This window comes from Dermacentor andersoni, chromosome 3 (genome assembly GCF_023375885.2).
Source record: "Dermacentor andersoni chromosome 3, qqDerAnde1_hic_scaffold, whole genome shotgun sequence".
Taxonomy (NCBI): Eukaryota; Metazoa; Arthropoda; class Arachnida; order Ixodida; family Ixodidae; genus Dermacentor; species Dermacentor andersoni.
This window is the reverse complement of record NC_092816.1, coordinates 152,422,713-152,443,360: the sequence shown is the minus strand read 5'-3', so window position 1 is coordinate 152,443,360 and position 20,648 is coordinate 152,422,713. Positions and strand designations below refer to the sequence as shown.

Below are 20,648 nucleotides of genomic sequence, written 5' to 3'. Positions count from 1 at the left end.
CCAGTGTTTCGACAGCGAGTGTCCGCGGTCATCAAGTATGATGTCTTCATGTTTGTTTATGTACACTGACACCGCGCTTGTTAATTCGATTAGTAAGTGAACATTTACAAGGTTTTAGAGCCGATAAAGCTACCATCCTTTCTCCTTATAGCAGACTACTAATTTGCAAACACGATCGATGCTTAGCCTTCCGGGCAAAACCGACTTTTTTTCGAAAGCCGTTTCTCTCGGTCGCAGTCCTTGCAAGACTAAAAGGTGCATTCCATAAGTGCTATAAGAATAAAAAATTACGCTGGTGTACTTTTTAAATATACCATGCAGAAAAAGCATTCTCACCTCTACGACAGCTATGTGCTATCTTTATTTGCAGGATAGCCATCGGCGGCCCTCTCTTAGCGTTTTTCTACTTCACTCTTGGCGTTGCAACATCCTTGGCCCTCGTTTACTGGTACACGGACTGCGACCCGGTCTTGAGTGGTGCCATCAAAAGCTATGACCAGGTGACAGTGGTATCATATGCGTAATTTTATCTCGGTTATTCTCAATTTGCAACTTTCGCTTTGTGATGGTAAAATATACTTTTCTTTCTGTGAGTAGTGCCTCTTAAACTTGATTGCTCCTACCAAAAATTATATGCACGAACAGCCGGTCAAAACCAGTGACAGGTCGATGAAGAGACTTCAGTTGTTTCGCAACCATGCTGCTTCCCAGGCGCTCGTACAATAAACGATGCTTCCAATTCTACTTACGCACTATTCAAAGTTCGCCTTCCCATAAATCTCGTCACTATACAGGCATTGCCAAAACCTGAGTTTTCCGAAGCCTAATTGTGCCATTTGTAGACGAGATTTGCATTAAGCAGCCTGGCACTAGAGGCATACAAAGGCACCCCTAACATATCAGCTAGCTGCACTTACCCGAATGAATATTAAGCCTTTGCCAGTGTGCCACGTTCTAAAATCTTCATGGATCAGGGTAGCATGTACACGCATATACTTCAAGAAGTACAGTTTGGCAGCTGTTCGTAACCTGACATGGCATGTCCAGAGCTAAGCAAAGGGAAAACACTCCGACAGAAAGGCGCATAGATTGGACTGGTTCTTTGTGTGAGAACATGTGTATTTGCGCGTCTGCTTTCTGAATCTCTCATTGCTTCAAGCTATTGTATATAGCGTTGCACGCACCGTAGTTATCTCGAACAGTATAGTCTTGTCACGGATATGCAGAGCAAGCAAGCACTGCGCTGCGGTGTACTTTTGTGTCCTTATAGCATAGCAGTGAAAAAAAAATTGTGGCAGAACTGATATTGCAATCACTCGAGACGATAATGCGAATAACTATCGAGGGTTGTAGCGACTACCATGTCTCTGAAGTCAAATGTATTTATCACGTGTACTGGTAATATTGAGACGTTGCACGCATCGGCTATGTGCCACATACTCCGATATCGTGCCTCATTAATATGGCACTTGCTTACCAAGGTCGCCCATGGGTGTGGATTCATGACGACGACTTTATGACGCGACGCATTGATGATGGAATGAAGAATAAGGAACTAAAGTGATCAAACGACAAATGCGTGTAACGACGACGCCATAACAAGAATGTCATTCTGATTGTTAAATTATAACGATGGTATCACGACGACAGCGTAACAACGACATGAGGACAATGAAATGACGACTGTATGACGACGGTGGTGTGAGGACGATGTTATGACGTCAACCGAATAAGAAGCTGAAATGACGGCGATGGCACGACCAAGAGGCATGACGGCGACGGTATGACAACGGATGCCTGATAACGTTTGTGTGACGACGAAGCAAAGAAGACGGTAGCATAATGACGATTGAATGACAGCAGCATGATTACGATAGAATTAAGAACAAAAAATGTTGTTGATTGACCGACGGAAGGAGTAAGACGACAACGACAATGAGATGAGGATGCTGAAGTGATGACCATGCTGAAGCGCCCCCATGGCGTTGATGGCATGACGACAAGGTACTGCGACGACGGCATGAGTCGGATGTCGTCGTGAAAATGACGATGATGGAACGATCGTGACGGCATCCGATGGCAGTTTGGCAACGAATGCTTGTCGACGATGGCATGACAAGAGCATGAGAACAATTGATGACAAGTGTATGATGACAATGGTGAGACGATTAGTGGTTCAGAAAAACTGTATGACAACGATGCCGTGGCAATGACGGCATGACGAGTCCGGTGATGAAGCTTGAGTAACGCTGATGTCACATTCACGACGACATTATGACGACGGTCAGACAACACAGGCGTGATAGCGACTATGAACGATGACGGCATTTACGATTGAATGACGACGTTATAATTACAATACAATAACGAGTAATAATTGACGTCGATGGAACGACGACGGTGTTATGACAATGACGGCCTGATCACAATTGTGATGACGTTACTTGAAATTATGATATTGATACAACGACAGTGAGTTCGCCTCATCTGTGTAATCACCGACCAGGCGGGCAGGCATAACCACTGCTCGTGCGTCTCGCATTTCAGTGTTTTCGGTAATCGAACTCCACAATATTGCTACACGTGTGTGGCATTTGATTGTTTTTACGAGGCGCGTGGGCGCCATCACTCGAGAAAAGAGAAGCAAGAACGAACTGGGCTCGCGAGGTGAATCTAACCAGTCAGCGCTGCAACAGCTTTTGTGAATATAACCTGTAAATAGTTGCTCGTCTTACTGACTCGTCCTTCGCGTAACATTGTGGTGGAGGTGGAACGCTCTCCGTCCTCGCCACGGAGCTCTGAAGCGGCCGCACCGTCGTCTTCTCAGCCAAGGCTTCCGATGGAACCATCCCTTCGCCACCTAGACCTGCGGCGCCAACCACAACGTACTGTACGGTTCCTAGACTTCGCGATCCTGGGACATTCTCCGCCCGAAATGGCGTTTACGTCGACGACTGGCTAAACATCTATGAGCGTGTTAGCCAAAGCCACCACTGGGATCCTACCATCATGCTTGCCAATGTGATTTTTTTTACCTTGACGGGACACGGCGTGTCTGGTTTCACACCTATTAGGTCGAGCTCTCCAGCTGGGACATTTTCAAAGAGAGGCTTCGCGACCTATTTCGCAACCCGTCAAGTCGCCAACAGGGTGCGCGAGAAGAGCTTGCCACCCATGTCCATGGCAGTCGTCGACCGAATCTTATGTCTCCTACATACAGGAAGTGCTTGCGCTTTGCCGGAAAGTTGACGAGCGCATGACCGAGGTTGACAAGGTGGGCCATATCCTAAAAGACATCGCAGACGACGCCTTCAGCTTGCTGGTCTATAACGACGTTTCCACCGTCGACGCCATCGCCAAAGAATGCCGCCGCTTCGAGGTAGCCAAAAGCCGCCGCCTCGTCCCACAGTTTTCCCGGCTCCCAAACACCCCTGCCACGTCCTCTTGTTCTGCTTTTACCGCCACACGACCATTTCAAGAGAACGCCACGGGTATCGCTCACCGTGAGATTGAAGCAGGGAGTCCAGCTCCTCTTCATCCACGACCCTTTAACGGTACCTTCGACCAAGCGGGCCCCACTATTTTCGTTATTAAAGCAGTTGTGCGGCAAGAAATTGCAAACCTTAACATCCCTACCGCCTGCTCTGTCTCCCTACCTGATTTGGCATCCATTGCCTTGTGCACAACGTGTACTTATATAATGACCATTATTTCGCTCCCAGACCACGCAATCCTGCTGAATGGCGCACCCCAAATGACAAACCATAATGAGCGCTAACCTATTTCGTCGCCTAACCTATTTCGCCGTACGCGTCGCCAATGGCGCCACTGTTACCGTCAGTGATGTGTGCATTTCTCGCATAGGAATTGCTGCCCGCCAAGTTACAGTACTGTTCACCGTGATGACCAGTTGCCCTCATCACCTAATCTTCGGGCTCGACTTTCTGGCGACGCATTATGCCCTCATCGACTGTTCCACAGGTACGTAGTACGTCGACCTTCATCTTCTTTCAGACGTCCGCCCCGAACAACCAAACACCCTCTGCACTACAGCGTTTGTTCTCTTACCTCCAAAAGCCCTAACGTTCGTCGAATTTGCGTCAACGGCAACCGTGCCTGATGGCGACTATGTCGTCGCACCTATTCGTGATGTCCTCCTGGCGCATGACATCTCTGTGTCACACTCCGTTGTAACCCTTGCTGCTAACCAGATGTGTCTCCCCGTTATCAGTTTTGGCTTGACGAAGCAAGTGTTACTTGAAGGCATAGCGGTGGCCACGCTCCGGTCAGTGACAGACCACGTCATGGCTTTTGCAGCGGACGCGGCTCCAGGTCCTCCTGATTACCCGTAGGATGCCTTGCACCTCGGCGGCAATTCACGTCCAATGGTCGCTCTGGACCTTGCACCTGACCAAGCTGCCGCCCTATATGGCCTTTTGCTTTCCTACCACGACATATTTGACATTGACAATCGACCACATGGTCAGACGACGCTTGTTAAGAATCAGATAAGCACTGGGGATGCTGGTCCCATTCACCGCCGACCGTATCGCGTGTCCACAGCAGAGCGGCATGTTATTCAGCAGGAAGTAAATTAGATAATCGCTAGAGGCATTGTTGAGCCTTCGTCGAGTTCTTGAACGTCGCCGGTCGTGCTAGTCAAGAGAAAGATGCCACGTGGCGTTTCTGCATTAATTACCGCCACCTAAGCCGAATCACTAAAAAGGACGTTTATGCTTTACCACGAACCGATGACGCTATTGACTGTCTTCACGGTGCCAAATACATTTCGTCCGTCGACCTTAGATCTGGTTATTGTCAGATTTCCATCGATGAGTAAGACCAAGAAAAGACCGCTTTCGTCGCTCCAGATGCCCTCTACCAATTCAAGGTTATGCCGTTCGGTTTATGCAATGCCCCGCAACGTTTGAGTGGATGATGGACTCTGCTTCAAGGTTTCAAATCATCAACTTTCCTTTGCTACCTCGACGACGTCCTTGTGTTTCCTCCTACATTTGAGACGCACCTTGAACGCGTCGCAGCTATCCTTGATGTCTTCCGCAAAGCTGGGCTCCAATTAAACTAACCGAAGTGCCACTTCGGGCGCCGACAGATTACAGTGCTAGGCCACCTCCTCAATGCTTTCGGCGTACAACTCGACCCGGAGAAGGTTCAAGCAGTAACGACGTTTCCTGTACCTCAGTCTGTCAAAGAGGTCCGGAGTTTTGTGGGGCTCTGTTCTTATTTCAGACGGTTCGTGAAAGATTTCGCGTCAATCGCTTGACCACTCACTGAACTTCTGAAGAAAGACGTGCCTTTTACGTGGGGTCCACTCAGGCTGCCGCATTTTCACGCCTTATCACGATTCTCACCAATCCACCGTTATTGGGCCACTTTGACCCGTCCGCACCTACAGAGGTCCGGACCGATGCCAGTGGTTATGGGATCGGCGCCGTCTTATCGCAACGGCAACACGTACACGACCGCGTTATAGCTTACGCTAGCCGGCTTCTGACAACTGCAGAGCGCAACTATTCGATTACTGAGCGCGAATGTCTTGGTCTCGTCTGGGCTGTTCCAAAGTTCCGCCCATATTTATATGGCAAGCCCTTCTCAGTATTCACAGACCATCATGCGCTCTGTTGGCTTTCGTCGCTCAAGGATCCTACTGGCCGGCTCGGTCATTGGGCCCTCCGACTACAAGAATATCCCTACACAGTGACTTACAAGTCGGAACGCCAACACCAGGACGCAGATTGCCTCTCTCGCTACCCAGTCGATGACGCGACCTCTACGTCTGATACTGACACCGACGCCTGTGTTCTCTCTGTTTTTCCACTGCTCCATGTAGCAGACGAGCAGTGCCGTGACCCGTCCTTGCGTTTCATCATTGACCGCCTAGAATCGTCACTTGCCAACAGTTCCCTTCGCTTATTCACACTTCAAGATGGCGTACTCTACCGCCACAACGTTCACCCCGTCAGCCCTGCATTACTCCTAGTGATCCCTAAACACCTTCAATCGGCAGTTCTCCACGAACTTCACAACCTCCCCACTGCCGGTCACCTGAGTTTGTCACGTAGCTAAGACGGGATCCGCCGACGCTTCTTTTGGCCAGCGCTAGCTCGTTCTGTTCGAAGATACGTAGCTGCGTGTGAGAAATGCTAGCGACGTAAGACACCATCGACGCTCCCTGCTGGGTACCTCCAACCACTCGACGTTCCCGAGGAACCATTCTTTCGGGTTGGTTTGTATTTGCTTGATTTGCTTGGCCCTTTTCCTCTTTCTACCTCATGGAACAGGTGGATCGATGTGGCCACGGATTACGCCACGCGCGACGCCATTACCCGAGCGTTTCCTACAAGCTGCGCCTCAGATGTAGCCGATTTTCTTCTACGCGACGTGATTTTATTACATGGAGCTCCGCGACAACTTTTCTCAGACCATGGCCTGACATTCCTATCAAAAGTTACCGCGGACATCCTGCAGTCCTGTGCCACGAGGCACAAGCTATCCACATCATACCATCCGCATACAAAGGCCTCGCGGAGCGTCTCAATCGCACTCTCAAGACATGCTCGCCAAATATGTCTCTTCAGACCCCACTGACTAGGACCTCGCTCTACCCTTTGTCACATTTGCTTATAATTCCTTGCGCCACGACATAGCCGATTATTCCCCACTTTTCCTTCTGTTCAGCGGAGAACCAGCACTGCCCCTCGACACAACCCTCCCTGTTCACGCGGCACCGACCAGTGAATATGCACTTGACGCCATCGCCTGCTGTGCCCAAGCAAGGAAAATTGCCCGTGACCGCCTTCTGAAATCCAAAGAGTCCAAGGCGTTTGTACCAACCGGCGACACCTAGACGTGCACTTCTCTCCGGGTTCTTTGTTGCTTCTGTGGTCTCCGTCGCGTCAGGTCGCCCTGTCAGAAAAACTGCTGTCTCGTTACAGAGGCCTATACCGGGTGTTTCGTGCCGTGACTCTCGTCACCTTCGAGATCGCCCCTGACGCCCCATCTGCTTCCCAGTACAGTGATATTGTGCACGTCACATGACTGAAGCAGTATGACCCTCCCAGTGATGACATTTAGACGCTCCGGGACGAGCTTCTGCCGCCCGGGGATTATGCTACACACGTGTGGCATTTTATTGATTGAACGAGGTTCGTGGGCGCCATCACTCGAGAAAAGAGAAGGAAGAACGAACTGGTTTCGCGCGGTAGATCTAACCGTTCAACGCTGCAACCGCTTTTGTAAGTATAACGTGCAAATAGTTGCTCGTCTTACTGACTCGTCCTTCGCGTAACAATATACGCCAAGGGGGCGTATATTGTTACTATGTCCAGGGAGCCAGGTGAAAGTGTTTCTCTATTGAGGTGCGTCACCAATCGTTTACAACTCATGCCTTCATCGTTACAGTCGATAAGGGTAAATATGACAATGGCTCGCCCGTTTCGCTTCGCGCCGTTGGCTTCGTGCGCTTAAAAACAAAGTCACTCTCAATCTAGTGCCTTGCGGTAAAATGCGCAAACGATGCAAAGGTCCACGGTGTCGCGCTCTAGACAGTTGTGACCGTTGGGCGTACAATTTTTTTTGTCATTTTGCACGGTGATCTATCCTTTTAGCTAACGAATAGGTAAAAAAATTCGTACTTAAATTCTAGGAGTTCAGGTGCCAAAAGCAGTATCTGATTGTGAGGCACGCCTCAGTGGAAGACTCCGGATTATCTTAGACCACCTGGGGTTCTCTAACGCGAACCCCATTTCAGGTGCACGGGCATTTTTGTATATCACCCCCTCGAAATGCGGCCGTCCTCACGGGAATCTGATGCCCCGCACTCAGGCTTGTAGCTTACCGTGAAAGCCACTAGGCCACCACAGCGGGTGTCATTAAGTACCAGCCCTCTGCGTATGGTTCATGTCCATACATATTCCCCTTTGCTGCGGAACCATATATTTCTTCAGGAACTGGGTGTAATGAATGTCTGTTTCACATTGCATTGAGGATAATGATTGTGTCCAACATTCAATGGCCACATTTTGGCCTCCGGCATGCATTATTCAGCGAGACCGAGCAATCGGGCATATCTAATCATTATAAGGGATGCGCTGAGGAACGTGAAAACAAGAACTATAAGCACGCAATGCCCAAATCATAAAAAAGTTTACTTCGGCGGAAACGCTGAAAAAAGAGTATTTTTTTTTCTTTCTGAGATGCTCTTAACTGTGTCGTTAGTTGATGTATGTTTATCGCCTTATTTTATGTTGGTGATCATGTGAGGTGTCTGCTTGCATCCTATGCTTGCGTTTGGCAGGCATTCTCAGATCAGGAACAGCAGGTTGCCATTATCCCTGTAAAGAAAAGTGCGTAACACCTTACAAGTGCTCACCTACGGGGCAGAAACCTGGAGGCTTACAAAAAGGGTTCTACCTAAATTGAGAATGACGCAACGACCTATAGAAAGAAGAATGATGGGTGTAACGTTAAGGATAAGAAAAGAGCAGATTAGGGGAGGGATCAAAGGCGAGTTAATGAAATGTTAGTTGAAATCAAGAAAAAGAAATGGGCATGGGCAGGACACGTAATGAGGAGGCAAGATAACCAATGGTCATTAAGGGTTACGGACTGGATTCCAAGAGCAGGGAAGCGTAGCAGGGGGCGGCAGAAAGTTAGGTGGGCAGAGAGATTAGGAAGTTCGCAGGTAAAACATGGCAACAATTAGCACATGACCGGGGCAGTTGGAGAAGTATTGGAGAGGCCTTTGCCATGCAGTGGGCGTAGCCAGGCTGATGAAGATGATCCTCTACACCTATGCAAGTCAACATCCCTGCCTTCTCCCTTTCTTTCCTCTTCCTAGACATGTGATGGCATAATTTCATACTTCGACGATGGTCCCTAAACCGAAATAAATTTTCTTCGGTCGTGAGAGCGGTGCATCCTTCTGGTTCTTTGCTTCTTTCTTCATTCTTTTGCGCATCATTTCTAGCGAATTCTTTCCAGCTTGCCCAATTTGCAGTCGCTCAACGCAGTTTCAGTGTCGCTTTTTAATATTTCAGTGTTTTATTATTTGCGCGTCTCCCTTTCGTCTCAAAGGTGAAGATCTCACGGTAAGTATTTCCTCGTTTAGCTACCTCTTCCTGGAGTTAACTCAGATTATTCGAAAGTAACCACTAATGCACAGTAGACTTTGTGGCACTAGGACCTCAAGAGCCTAATTTATTGCTCTGTAGGCAAACGAGTGACGTAGTGAAAAAATAACCAATATGCTTCGCACAAGGTAATATAAGGGGCTTCAGAAAGCGAGCCAGGGAGTGCGCTTTCAAGCCGGTGGCGGTGTCTTACCTGAGTGCTCATTTCTTGTTTAATCTGGTGCTAATTTTTCAATCTATACGCGCTTACACATTGAGAAGAACTTCCGCAGTTTTGCATCCACGACATCTTTTTCTAAAAGATGTCTGTTACTTCGAAAGTTGTAATCAGACACTTAAGTGAATGTCCTACTAAAAGCAGGAAATTATAACACAACAGGTCACTGCACCAGGCTGTTTCCTGACATCCCAGCAACATTCATGGTACCATAGCATATACGGCATCATGTATGGTTTTCATTGTCCACAATATTCAAACATTGTGACTTCGCTTGTTGAGAAAATAATCGTGCTGTATCTTTCTATCATACACCAGATCGTTCCTCATTACATGACTGAAAGACTGGCCAGAGTAATGATGCTACGAGGTCTGTTTCTGGCTGGTCTTGTAGGAGCTTCTACAAGGTAAGATTATGTTTAGGCATCTGTTAAAAGCCTACATGCCACACAATCCACGTAAACAAGTATACTCTGCATCACGCACCAGTTCTTGTGGCGCGCAATAATCCTAAGTTGCCGCTTGTGCTCCGTGCCCAAGCAGACTTCTAACAGATTGTGTACTTTTCAAGGACTTACGAGGGCGTAAAGTGCGCAAAGCTACGATAAGATTAGGACGCACGCCGTAGTTGGAGAGTGACGCATTAATTTTGACCCCCTGGGGTTTTTTACCCCAGGACCTAATAATAAACCACTGACAAAAAACTAAGTATCAGTTAACTCTGAACCGATCGCATTTATGTTTGATTTACGTCCATATTAGATGTGTTTATTAAAGATATATATGTACTTGATGTGCAAGCTAAATGCCGTCAAGAGTTAGAAAAGAACGCAGGACATTGTACGAAAGAAGCACACTCTATTTTGACAAGCGTTATTCACGCTAGTCATGTATATTCTTGTTATTTTACATAAATAATTTCTAATTATGCCTAAATATCTACCTTTGATATGCCTTATGCAATCCGTAAGGTGGCAATGCAAAAGTTGTGAATGATGAAAAGAAAAACAAAGACGCAGTTTCACCCGAAAGGCGAAGCATCGATTGCGATAGCAAGTGAACAGACATCCATACGAAGTATAGGATCGTATTTTATCGGCTCTATAAAACTTGTAAACATTCGCTTGCTGAATAAGCATGGTGTCAGCACCCACAATAAAATCGCACTCTTTGACTGCGGAAACTCGCTGTCAAAACCCTGGTGTGCGGAAACGCGGCAGAAGCAGCGAGCGAAATGACATTCATGCTATCTTTCGCTTCAACGGAAAGCAAGCGCCGAGGACGCACAGCACGCACAAGCTACGAGTCACCGACGTGCCTAGACTCTGCCCCCAACGCAGGTCGCTCTCAAGATACGGCCGTACAACCGCGCGCAGCGGGTGCGCAACAAATGTAGCGTTTAATCATCCAAGGCAGCGTTCAAATAGCCTAGCCTTCTATGGACTTCTGCCATCGCTGAAGCGCGGATGAAATGTCCCGTCGTTTTACATACAGGTGGCTTTAAAGCACAAAATACTTATAGACTGAGAAGAAATGGGCTTAATCGAGGGGACCGATTTTTAATAATCATATTATAAGATGCCAACAAAGACACCAAGAACAAATTGAGGAAAATTACTTGTACGAACTGAATTAAAGAAATGATAAATTGCCATTAATTTATGATTTCCTTAATTCAATTAGTAAGCACAAGTAAGTTCCCCTATGTTCTCGTTGGTGCCGTTGTTTGTTGGATTCTCATAAAATACTCATCATCATCATCAGCCTGTTTTATGTCCACTGCAGGATGAAGGCCTCTCCCTGCCCTCTCCAATTGTTGGCCCTGTCCTGCGCCAACCGATTCCAACAAGCCCCCGCGAATTTCCTAATTTCATCGCTCCACCTAGTCTTTCGCCGTCCTCGACTACGTTTCCCTTCTCTTGGTACACATTCTGTAACCCTAATGGTCCAACGGTTATCTAACCGCCGCATTACATGACCGGCCCAGCTCCATTTTTTTCTCTTGATGTCAATGAGAATGTCGTCTGTACCCGTTTGCTCTTTGATCCAAACTGTTCTCTTCCTGTCTCTTAACGTTATGCCTGCTAATCTTCGTTTCATCGTTCTTTGCACGGTCCATAACTTGTTCTCAAGCTTCTTTGTCAGACTCCAAGTATTTGCCCCATATGTCAGCACTGGTAACATGCACTGATCGTACATCTTCCTCTTCAATGATAATGGTAAGCTTACAGTCAGGAGCTGACAATGTCTGCCGTATGCGATCCAACCCATTTTTATTCTTCTGTGGATTTCCTGCTCATGATCTGGGTTCCCTGCGATTAGTTTACCTAGATAAACGCACTCCTTCACAGACTCTAGAGGCTGACTGTCTGTATCTCTCCTATCTGCACATCCTCCACAAATCTTCCACTGATACCTTATCGAAAGGAAGGTAAATAAAGAAGGCTAGTTCATTTTATTCAGGTATATAAAGATGGGCTGGGGTGCGTTTTGCAGGCATTCTCAGATCATTAACAGCAGGTTGCCATTATCCCTCAAGAGAAAAGTGTATAACAGCTGTGTCTTACCAGTACTCCCCTTCCGGGCAGAAACTTGGAGGCTTACGAAAAGTGTTCTAGTTAAATTGAGGACGACACAACGAGCTGTGGAAAGAAGGGCGATGGGTGTAACGTTAAGGGGATAAGAAGAGAGCAGATTGGTTGAGGAAACAAACGCGAGTTAATGACATCTTAGCTGAAATCAAGAAATGCGCAGGGCATGTAATGAGGAGGGAAGATAACCGATGGTCATTAAGGGTTACGGACTGGATTCCAAGGGAAGGGAAGCGTAGCAGGGGGTGGGAGAAAGTTAGGTGGGCGGATAAGATTAAGAAGTTTGCAGGTACAACATGGCTACAATTAGCCCATGACCGGGGTAGTTGGAGAAGTATTGGAGAGGCCTTTGCCCTGCAGTGGGCGTATCCAGGATGATTATGATGATGATGATCATGCTGATGATGATGATGATCATGATGATGCCGCTGCTGCTGCTGCTGATGATGATGATCATGATATACTTGCACACAACGAAAATATACTCATGGCTAGCGTGAACAATGCCTATTTAAATACGGTGGCGCCATTTGCACCGCCTCCCCGTTACGTCCCTTGTAACTCCTGGTGACATTTATTTGGGGAAGCCCGCACAAAATAGATAGATAGATAGATAGATAGATAGATAGATAGATAGATAGATAGATAGATAGATAGATAGATAGATAGATAGATAGATAGATAGATAGATAGATAGATAGATAGATAGACTTTGGAAATAATTGCAAGGTCGAGCTAATAATGTCGTTACAATGCTTCTCTCTATGAATGGCTGTTTCGGCGCAAGATAACAATCATGGACAATTTGCATATGTGAGAATTAGCTCGGAAATAAAGCAAACCAATTCGGTACTATTTGCTTCTTTTTTTACCTTTTTTTTCATCTTCCACAGCACAGTTTCGTCGGTCGTCAACTCACACGCAGCAATATTTTACGTCGACGTCATCAAGCCCCACGTGAGGATGACAGCGCGGAAAGCTGTTTTCATAATGCGCGCCCTGGGTAACATGTTCTTGCCTTACTTCAAGCTCGCTGCACTGTTCAATAACGCTTAGAATGCAAAAAAGTGCCTTGGATACTTTTGAAAGTGCGACAATGTTGCGGCGTCGTTCAAAAGGATGTAGTTCGACATGCGCATATCTCACGCTTTCCAATAAGAAATTCATTATCACGATAAACCTCAACGTAGAAGTGCAAGAACCGTTAAGAAAAACCTTTAGCTTGCGCCCAATTGCGAATTCCCTAGTGATAGACGTATAAAACTTAGAAATGCCAACGACAAGATAACCGCTGAACCGAATAGAATAAAATATGTTGAATTTGAAGATAATTAAAATTCTAGCGACTGTCCCGGCTCATGGTAAGTATATAATGCAATGAAGTACGAAGTTGGCAAATCCGTAATCTAACGCTGGAAAACTTAATATATGAGGTTACAAGTGACTTAAGAATTGCAAAATCTTCAAAAGGTTTTCCCATAACGCTACTCACAAATTGGCGGTATAATACAGAGATGTGCGTAAAACATCAACTTGGTCCGCTTCAGATATCTTTAGGTTCAGTTGACTGGATTGTCATGTTATTTATTATGAAGTTACACAATTAAAAAATACTACTTCAGACGCGTTTCAGTTTCCACAATTTTTGTAAAACATTACGGCCGAAATAAAAGCTTCGGTTTACCTTTTTCTTTTGCATGCAACGCACTTTATCAAATTTGGTGCACTGGTCACCGAGAAAATTTCTCCGGTCCTATGTATTTAGATAAAAGTTTCCGAGCGAAAGCTTTTTGTTAACGGCAATATGCAAGAGAAATATTACTGTAGCTTACAGGTCTAAGTACTGCAGACATCGCGCGAATAAAAGCGGGAGAAGTAATAACCCAACCTCACGATGCCGGTCGAATGCAGGTACGCGTCCCTTTTGAAGCAAATGTTTCCTTTTCAGGTTGCGCATCGTGAATAGCATATATGACCCGCACCTTTACTTTCTGTTGCTGACATTTTTAGACGTTATTATCTATCATACACTATAGATGAAAACGCTCAAGTCGTGCTGTCAGTGTATAGTCCAGCAAGCATTTGCAAACTCAGAATTGTTTGGACTCCTCACTTCATTGCAGCGTTTTCAAGCGGCACCGTCATGACCCTCTTAGCGATTGCGGCGCCGCACATTGCAACGGCTGCGCGGGTCTGTACGCCGTTCCTTTCATACTTAGCTGTACAAAGCTCTCTGTCCTGCACTATTAAGCCAATGAATTACTCTTTCTCAACAGCTTTTCTTTTCTTTTTACTCCACTGCCTCGGGTCCGTTCGCTGGGCTCGTTCTTCTGGCCATCTCCTCGCCCTGGGTCAACGCAAAGGTAAGCGTCCCTCGCCTGCATGCCGCGCGTAAGTGCTGTTTAGGTGACTGCTTTTTTAAATGAACCTTGCCTTATAACCAGGTACTGTACGGAGTATTGTTATATTGCCGCCTCTCCTATGTTGTAGGGCGCTGCTTGGGGCACCGTGCTGGTCTGCGTCCTGCAGTTGTGGCACGCCATAGGAAGGAGTCTGTCGTCGGTTGCACCACCTCGCCTCATCACTAGAACCTTGGAGCGATGCCCGCCCCTAATAAATGCCTCTTCTGAAGCGAGAAATCGTACATTCTTGCCGTCTGAAAGGTATGTGTGACGTTCAAACGGCTGCACGGTCGAATGGCCACACTTCATTTCTGTACACGAACGCCGCTTTGCCAGTCGAGTAAGATTACAGTTGTGACAAAATTCTGATGCAGCCGTGGTGACCGGCTGTATTGTAAAGTTTAGCTTTAACCTCGCTCGGAGTACTGTTCTGCTTTGATGTCGGTAAGCGACCGCTTTGGGAAGCAATTAGACTGGCGGTAATTTTCAGAAATATATTGCTGTGTTAGTGTACAATCAGCGTTTTCTCTCCCGCAGTGTCTCAGTTGCTCAGTGCGAGAGAATGAAGCGGAAGTACTAGCTGACACCACTCGCTGTCGCCTACCCAGCTCATGGTAATCAAATATATAGGTTCCCGATGAAGAACGCCGCCCACATAGAAACTCATTGCTCTATTGATAATTAATTACATGTGTTAATGTACGCTCAGTGCACAAGTGCTCTCTTATGTGGTTCGTGTTTAAATAGGTAATTGTTCAAAAGACAAGAACTGGCACCCAACCGTAATTTTCACATTTCCGTGCATGAGCGTGTCTAGATTCATATGTCTGCTCATTAACTAACGAACAACAGATCGTCATGAGAAAATTTCATATGACGCACAGTATTCTACATCATATAGCCTCTGTCAGTAAATAAACAGCGTGAAGGAAAAGCTTGAACAAAAGAAAGAATGAAAAAAAAACATTGTGCTACCGTCTCTTCCTTTTTTTTTTCTTTTTTTCCCAGCTCTACGTTCGTGTCGTTAGATTAATCATGTTCCACAAAGTAGTCCGAACCTCGGCCTCACATGTATCATTTGCTCAAAAATAAAGCACGACCGAGCTAAACTCGAAGAATAATTAGCCACAAAGTTCTTTCTAGAACAGTCGTATTTTATTTGGACCAAAATGTTCCTGCATTCATTAGCCGGATGTCGAATCTTGCGCTACCATCGTTGTAAGGGACACCAAATGGCCAGGAGTGCCTACAGTATCCTGTCCAATGTGCAAGCCCCATGTATACGGCTATGTTTTTGCCGTCGGAAAATTCACAGCCGTCTTATACGTGAAAATCACAATGGGGCTGAAGCGTTCGTTTGCTTACAAGAAAACCCGCCGTCGTTGCTCAGTGGGTATGGTATTGGGCTGCTGAGCACGAGGTCGCGGGATCGAATCCCGGCCACGGCGGCCGCATTTCGATGGGGGCGAAAACACCCGTGTACTGAGATTTAGGTGCACGTTGAATAAACCCAGGTGGTCGAAATTTCCGGAGTCCTCCACTATGGCGTGCCTCGTAATCAGAAAGTGGTTTTGGCCACGTAAAACGCCATAATTTAATTTTTATGTTTGCTTACAAGACAGCCTGAAAAATCCATGTAACAGGCATCCTCCACACGCACTGCGCTAAAGGGGCAAGATGTCGAATAAAACAACTGGAACACCACACCCCCATTTAAGCGGTTTACTTCCTACACACGGCACACACCGAAAGTATTTTTTGAAGCTCCTGCTCCACGCTTTAACTGGAAGCTTGATAGCCGGTTTGCTCGACTGTTTTCCTCATCAGTGTCCTGCTACTGATCGTACGGAAACCTAATGGTGATTTCATGAGCAAACAACTACCGTAATAACTCTTGTGGGCAGTCGCTGTGTGATTCCATCTAATGACGAAATTGCCCAGTTACGAAAGCTTGCTTCGATGGTCGTCGCGTCTCCACTGGAGCATGTGTGCGCCTTCGATGCATGCGAAGTGTCAGGTTGTTAATTTACTAAAACCTCAACTACACCGCACATAGAAAACGCAGTTCGTGAGAAAACCTCATGTGTAGCGTAACGCTAACTTCTCTTTGGTTACGCTACAAAGACGCATCCAGTAATGTATTGCGACGTAGATTGCTCCTGAGCAGTTATGAATTTCATCATTGCTCGTTAGTGCCACTCTGTTTTACAACCTACCTTTTTGTTTAACAGTACTACAAATGAAAGGGACAGCTTGAACCGCGCGTTTGCCCAAAATTTGCATAGTGAAGTTACAACGGTAGGAAAACCACTCTTCCTTCTGCGCTTCCTATTTGCTAACAAAGGTATAGTGTGACGTGAACCTGTGTACATAACGTACGCATGGTCATATAACGTTATTAAGAGTCATTACACAAATAGCCAATGAATGGGCGCCGGTGAGACCACTGTTTGAGCCCATGTTTTCACCTTGGGACAAGGAAGTGCTGGCTTATTCAATGAAGCCTTTGCATTATTTGATGTGATTCTGCAGTGCACCTGTGTTTTTGCTGTACCAAGCCTCGTTCTATTGGATGTCCTTCTCTGGGTTGCTGCTTACACTTCTTCTCGGAACTGTCCTCAGCCTTCTGACAGGTGAGCACCTCGTAAATGGGATCAGCTTCTCCACCATAAAGATTCATAGCTCATTAAAAAATTATGAAAATGGGCTCGTGGCACTGACACTACGCTTATACGCATATAAGTGGACGCTCATATCACGCCAAAAGTTTGTAGTTTTCTGTAGTGTTCAGCATTTTCATTATTTAGTTTTCCGCGTTAACTGCGAGAGCCCTCAAAGAAAATGCACCCAAGATTACTCATATTCACATCACGCTAACCAGAGCGCTTTCTGCTCAAACATTTCACCATGTGATGACGAGGAAGCGTTAAAAAATTAGCACGCTCCTTACAAGTTACCTACATATGAAAGAATAAGGTGCTGTAGTAGAAAGTTTACAGGGATAGTATGGAATCGCCTGATGCAAGATAGGTAGAACTAGAGGTGGCTAGAGAACGCCTTGGTATTGCAGTCTAGACAAAATATTCTGATGGTGTTACGGTGTATATCAGCACTGCTCTTCTGAATTCCCCGACAATATAAATCTCCCATTACGTGCCTTGTACCTGTATATTACAGATGAGCGGATTCAAGTTCATGGTTTTATTCGCGCTCAGAAACTAGGCACTTTCCATTACCCATCTGTGTCCGATCTTCTAAACTACCTGAGTGAAAAAGAGATTTACTTTACCTCGTTACATTTAACAGGTGGTGACAAAACTGCTAGAAGCAATGTGCCGCTCACAAGCCCTATATTCCTGAAGTTATGGGCACGTTTCAAGTTCTTTCGCCATATGCTGATGGTAAGTACAGAGTAGGCCACAATTCCTGCTTTTTTCATACATATTTGCAAATTCAGTATCTATTGAAAAACAGCAACGTATATTTAGAATCCCGTACAAGCCTCACACCTTGAAGAAGTGGCTTGTTAGATTGTAGCAATATCTTTTACACCGAATCTGTTAGCGTCTGGTTGCTGGGATACTTCGCGGCGCGTACTCCAGTAATAAAATACCTTCAGTGATTAAAAAAAACATTGAGCGATTGAAGCGGAAAGTGGACACATTCTTTGGTATCATGCATGCAACGTTCAGCGCAGCATTCCTTTCAATAAATAGCGAGCATATAACAAGAATCAAAACCACATATTTCATGATAAGGCGCTCCTGATAACAGTGCTAAGCACGTATACGTTTCAGCATACCTTTCCCGGTAAAGATTACTGTTGCACAAGCTCCAGCGGTGAGAGCACCTCGTGATGTGGTGAGAGACGTCACTAGCCTTCCCTACATAAAAGAACCAGCCTGGCAACTGATGATTTCATTGTTGTTGCACCATTGCTACATATAGGCAATGCATAGTCCGGACTCCCGAGGAGCGACGTGAATACGAGGGGCTGCAGAAGGAAAAGAAACAGCAATGCGATCGGCGGCGACGGGCTGCCAAAATTACCATTACTCCTATTGCTCTCAATTACCATTATTACATTTACTCTCAAACAATAAAGCATTGCACACCCCTCCTCACCAGCTGTAGTGGTGGTTTTCAACACCTTCGCTGGACAACCAGTTTTGCAGGGCTGGAATGGCGAGGCAATTGTTTTGCTTTTTATTTCGCATGTGATCTTATCAGCCAGAGCACGTAGTGGTGATAGTATCACGAGATATAATTCCTTGAAGTTGATTATGTTGTTATCATACGCTGCTTAATTTTGCACTTCCGAGCAAGGTGTCACTTGAAGTGACCCTAAAGAAAAAAAATATCCATCTTTTAGTATAAGTTGGTGTAGCTGATTCAGAATAAATAAATTGTGAGGAAATATGGGAGTTTTATCAACTTTCTGTACGTTCTTAGCAAACAGGAAAAAAACTAAAAGTTATAAGAGTCATGAGAAAGACCTCGCCAGTAAAAAAGAGGACAACCGCACAATTATTGCAAGCCATACGGCAAGACCACGTGGGCGGCGGCTTGTCATAACACAAACACGTGAAAGGAGTGACAAAAGCTGCGAAGTGCTACAATTCTTTCTGGAGTGGAATTTGTTTGCAAAACCTGCAGAGGTTTATGTATGCAGGAAAGCAAAACCATCCACCTGTTTCATCGATAACATCAATTTTTAGCATTCGGTATTGAAATAAATCGATCTTGTGGTTCCCAATCCTGTATTCAGTACACATTAGATACGTTCCGCCCTGTTTCGGCACTATAGTAATCGGCGACGCAAATGGGGACGTAGAAAGCCCAATATTCTCAGCGCCCAGCAAGCTTTGCAATTCATGCTTTAGCCGCTTATCTCTTTTTTTATATATAGGACATGCCGAATAATTTTCTGCGCACAACAGTAGTGTGGCTGAGTTTAAAATGCACTTTCGTAAGTTTGGACGCCAGTGGATACTGCTCCACACATAAATTATGGGTACCGTGTTGACACCTGTTCACTTGCTGTTACCAGCTTCATTGTGCCTTCAGTATCTCCACTTGCTGCGTCAACTGAGCGTTCCGCTTCTACGGGCTCGCGTCACAATATAGTTATTCTCGTTGAATCCATGTGAGGTCAATGCAGAAAGAAATCAAGCGAGCTGTCTTGTACCATCAACGCCGCGACATCCATCTTGCTACTATGGTGTCCCACGTGCACCAGAAGCCACGTATGTCGTGTCGTATTCAGTAACTTACATCATCGCTCTCCACATTACTAATCTTGCCGGTAAAGGTTGCCTCTGGTGGAATTAGTCCACAATTCCCGATGCACACTGACTAAGACTTCGGTTAGCCTTCCACGGTTGGTCATTTGTGCATAAAGCAAATCAGCTGCAGACTATCCCAAATGAATTTCTGTTGGCCTTGTCGGCTGGGTTAAATCCCACTGGTGTGTCTTGTCGCATTGTGGTAGCGTGTCGGTTGAGATGTCCCGCCTCAAGGTCATCAGTCAACAGTCACTCCAATGGTGCATTTGGCATTGGGAGAACATCACGTTGGGAACTCTTTGTCATGCAATGAATTATTAGTGCTACTAAGCTACTAAGCTACAGTCGGCAATTTTTCCAAATATTTTCCTTTTTTCCTGCTTGTAAATGATGTGCTTGTCCCAAAATTTAACATCATTCTATTTAAATATACGGAGAAAACCATTCTCAGAATCAACCCATGGTTCGAATACGGTCTTTGTCATGCGCAGAACAAACAACTTCCTTCCGTTTCACATACTAATACGGCGTATACTGTTCGTGCGGTTGCAGTCATCGGTCCAGTTATTCTGGGAGCATGCATATTTGAAAGAAACTTAAGCCAGAACGATAGCCTCAATTTTGTACTGGCGAAAGAGTCGGGTACGACGACATCCCTCGCAGCACGCATTGAGGAGTTGAGTACCGACGCTAAAATTGCATTCAGCTGTGGATTTTGTTGCACTTCCTGCTTGCACACGAAAGACATATTTCAGGATCAGGCTCATTCTTTTATCCTTACTTATCACTGCTTCGTGGCCCTCTCGTCCGTGGACCCACTTTTTGAACTCCGCCGTCTGTATGTCAACTCTCTCTGAAGCCTTTTCAACCCGGTTCAAGGGTGATTTTAGGCTTACTAGCAATGAACGCCAATGATTCCGGTGTGCTGCCCATTTGTAGAAGGTCAACGGTGACGTTTCTGCTTTCCTTACTTTTCTTGAGGAGTGCATGGCCATCTTCTT

General features: G+C 45.9%; 2 long non-coding RNA genes across 2 annotated transcripts; both read left to right on the top strand.

The window, feature by feature from the left end:
• Positions 1 to 380: 380 nt before the first annotated feature.
• Positions 381 to 14,151, top strand: LOC129383013 (uncharacterized). The gene is made up of 4 exons (XR_008610960.2): positions 381 to 500; positions 9,688 to 9,776; positions 12,854 to 12,963; positions 14,084 to 14,151. It is a non-coding gene; the product is annotated as an uncharacterized lncRNA (long non-coding RNA).
• Positions 14,152 to 14,262: 111 nt separating this feature from the next.
• Positions 14,263 to 17,757, top strand: LOC126524255 (uncharacterized). The gene is made up of 4 exons (XR_008610961.2): positions 14,263 to 14,323; positions 14,451 to 14,623; positions 16,895 to 16,995; positions 17,669 to 17,757. It is a non-coding gene; the product is annotated as an uncharacterized lncRNA (long non-coding RNA).
• The last annotated feature ends 2,891 nt before the right edge of the window (positions 17,758 to 20,648 follow it).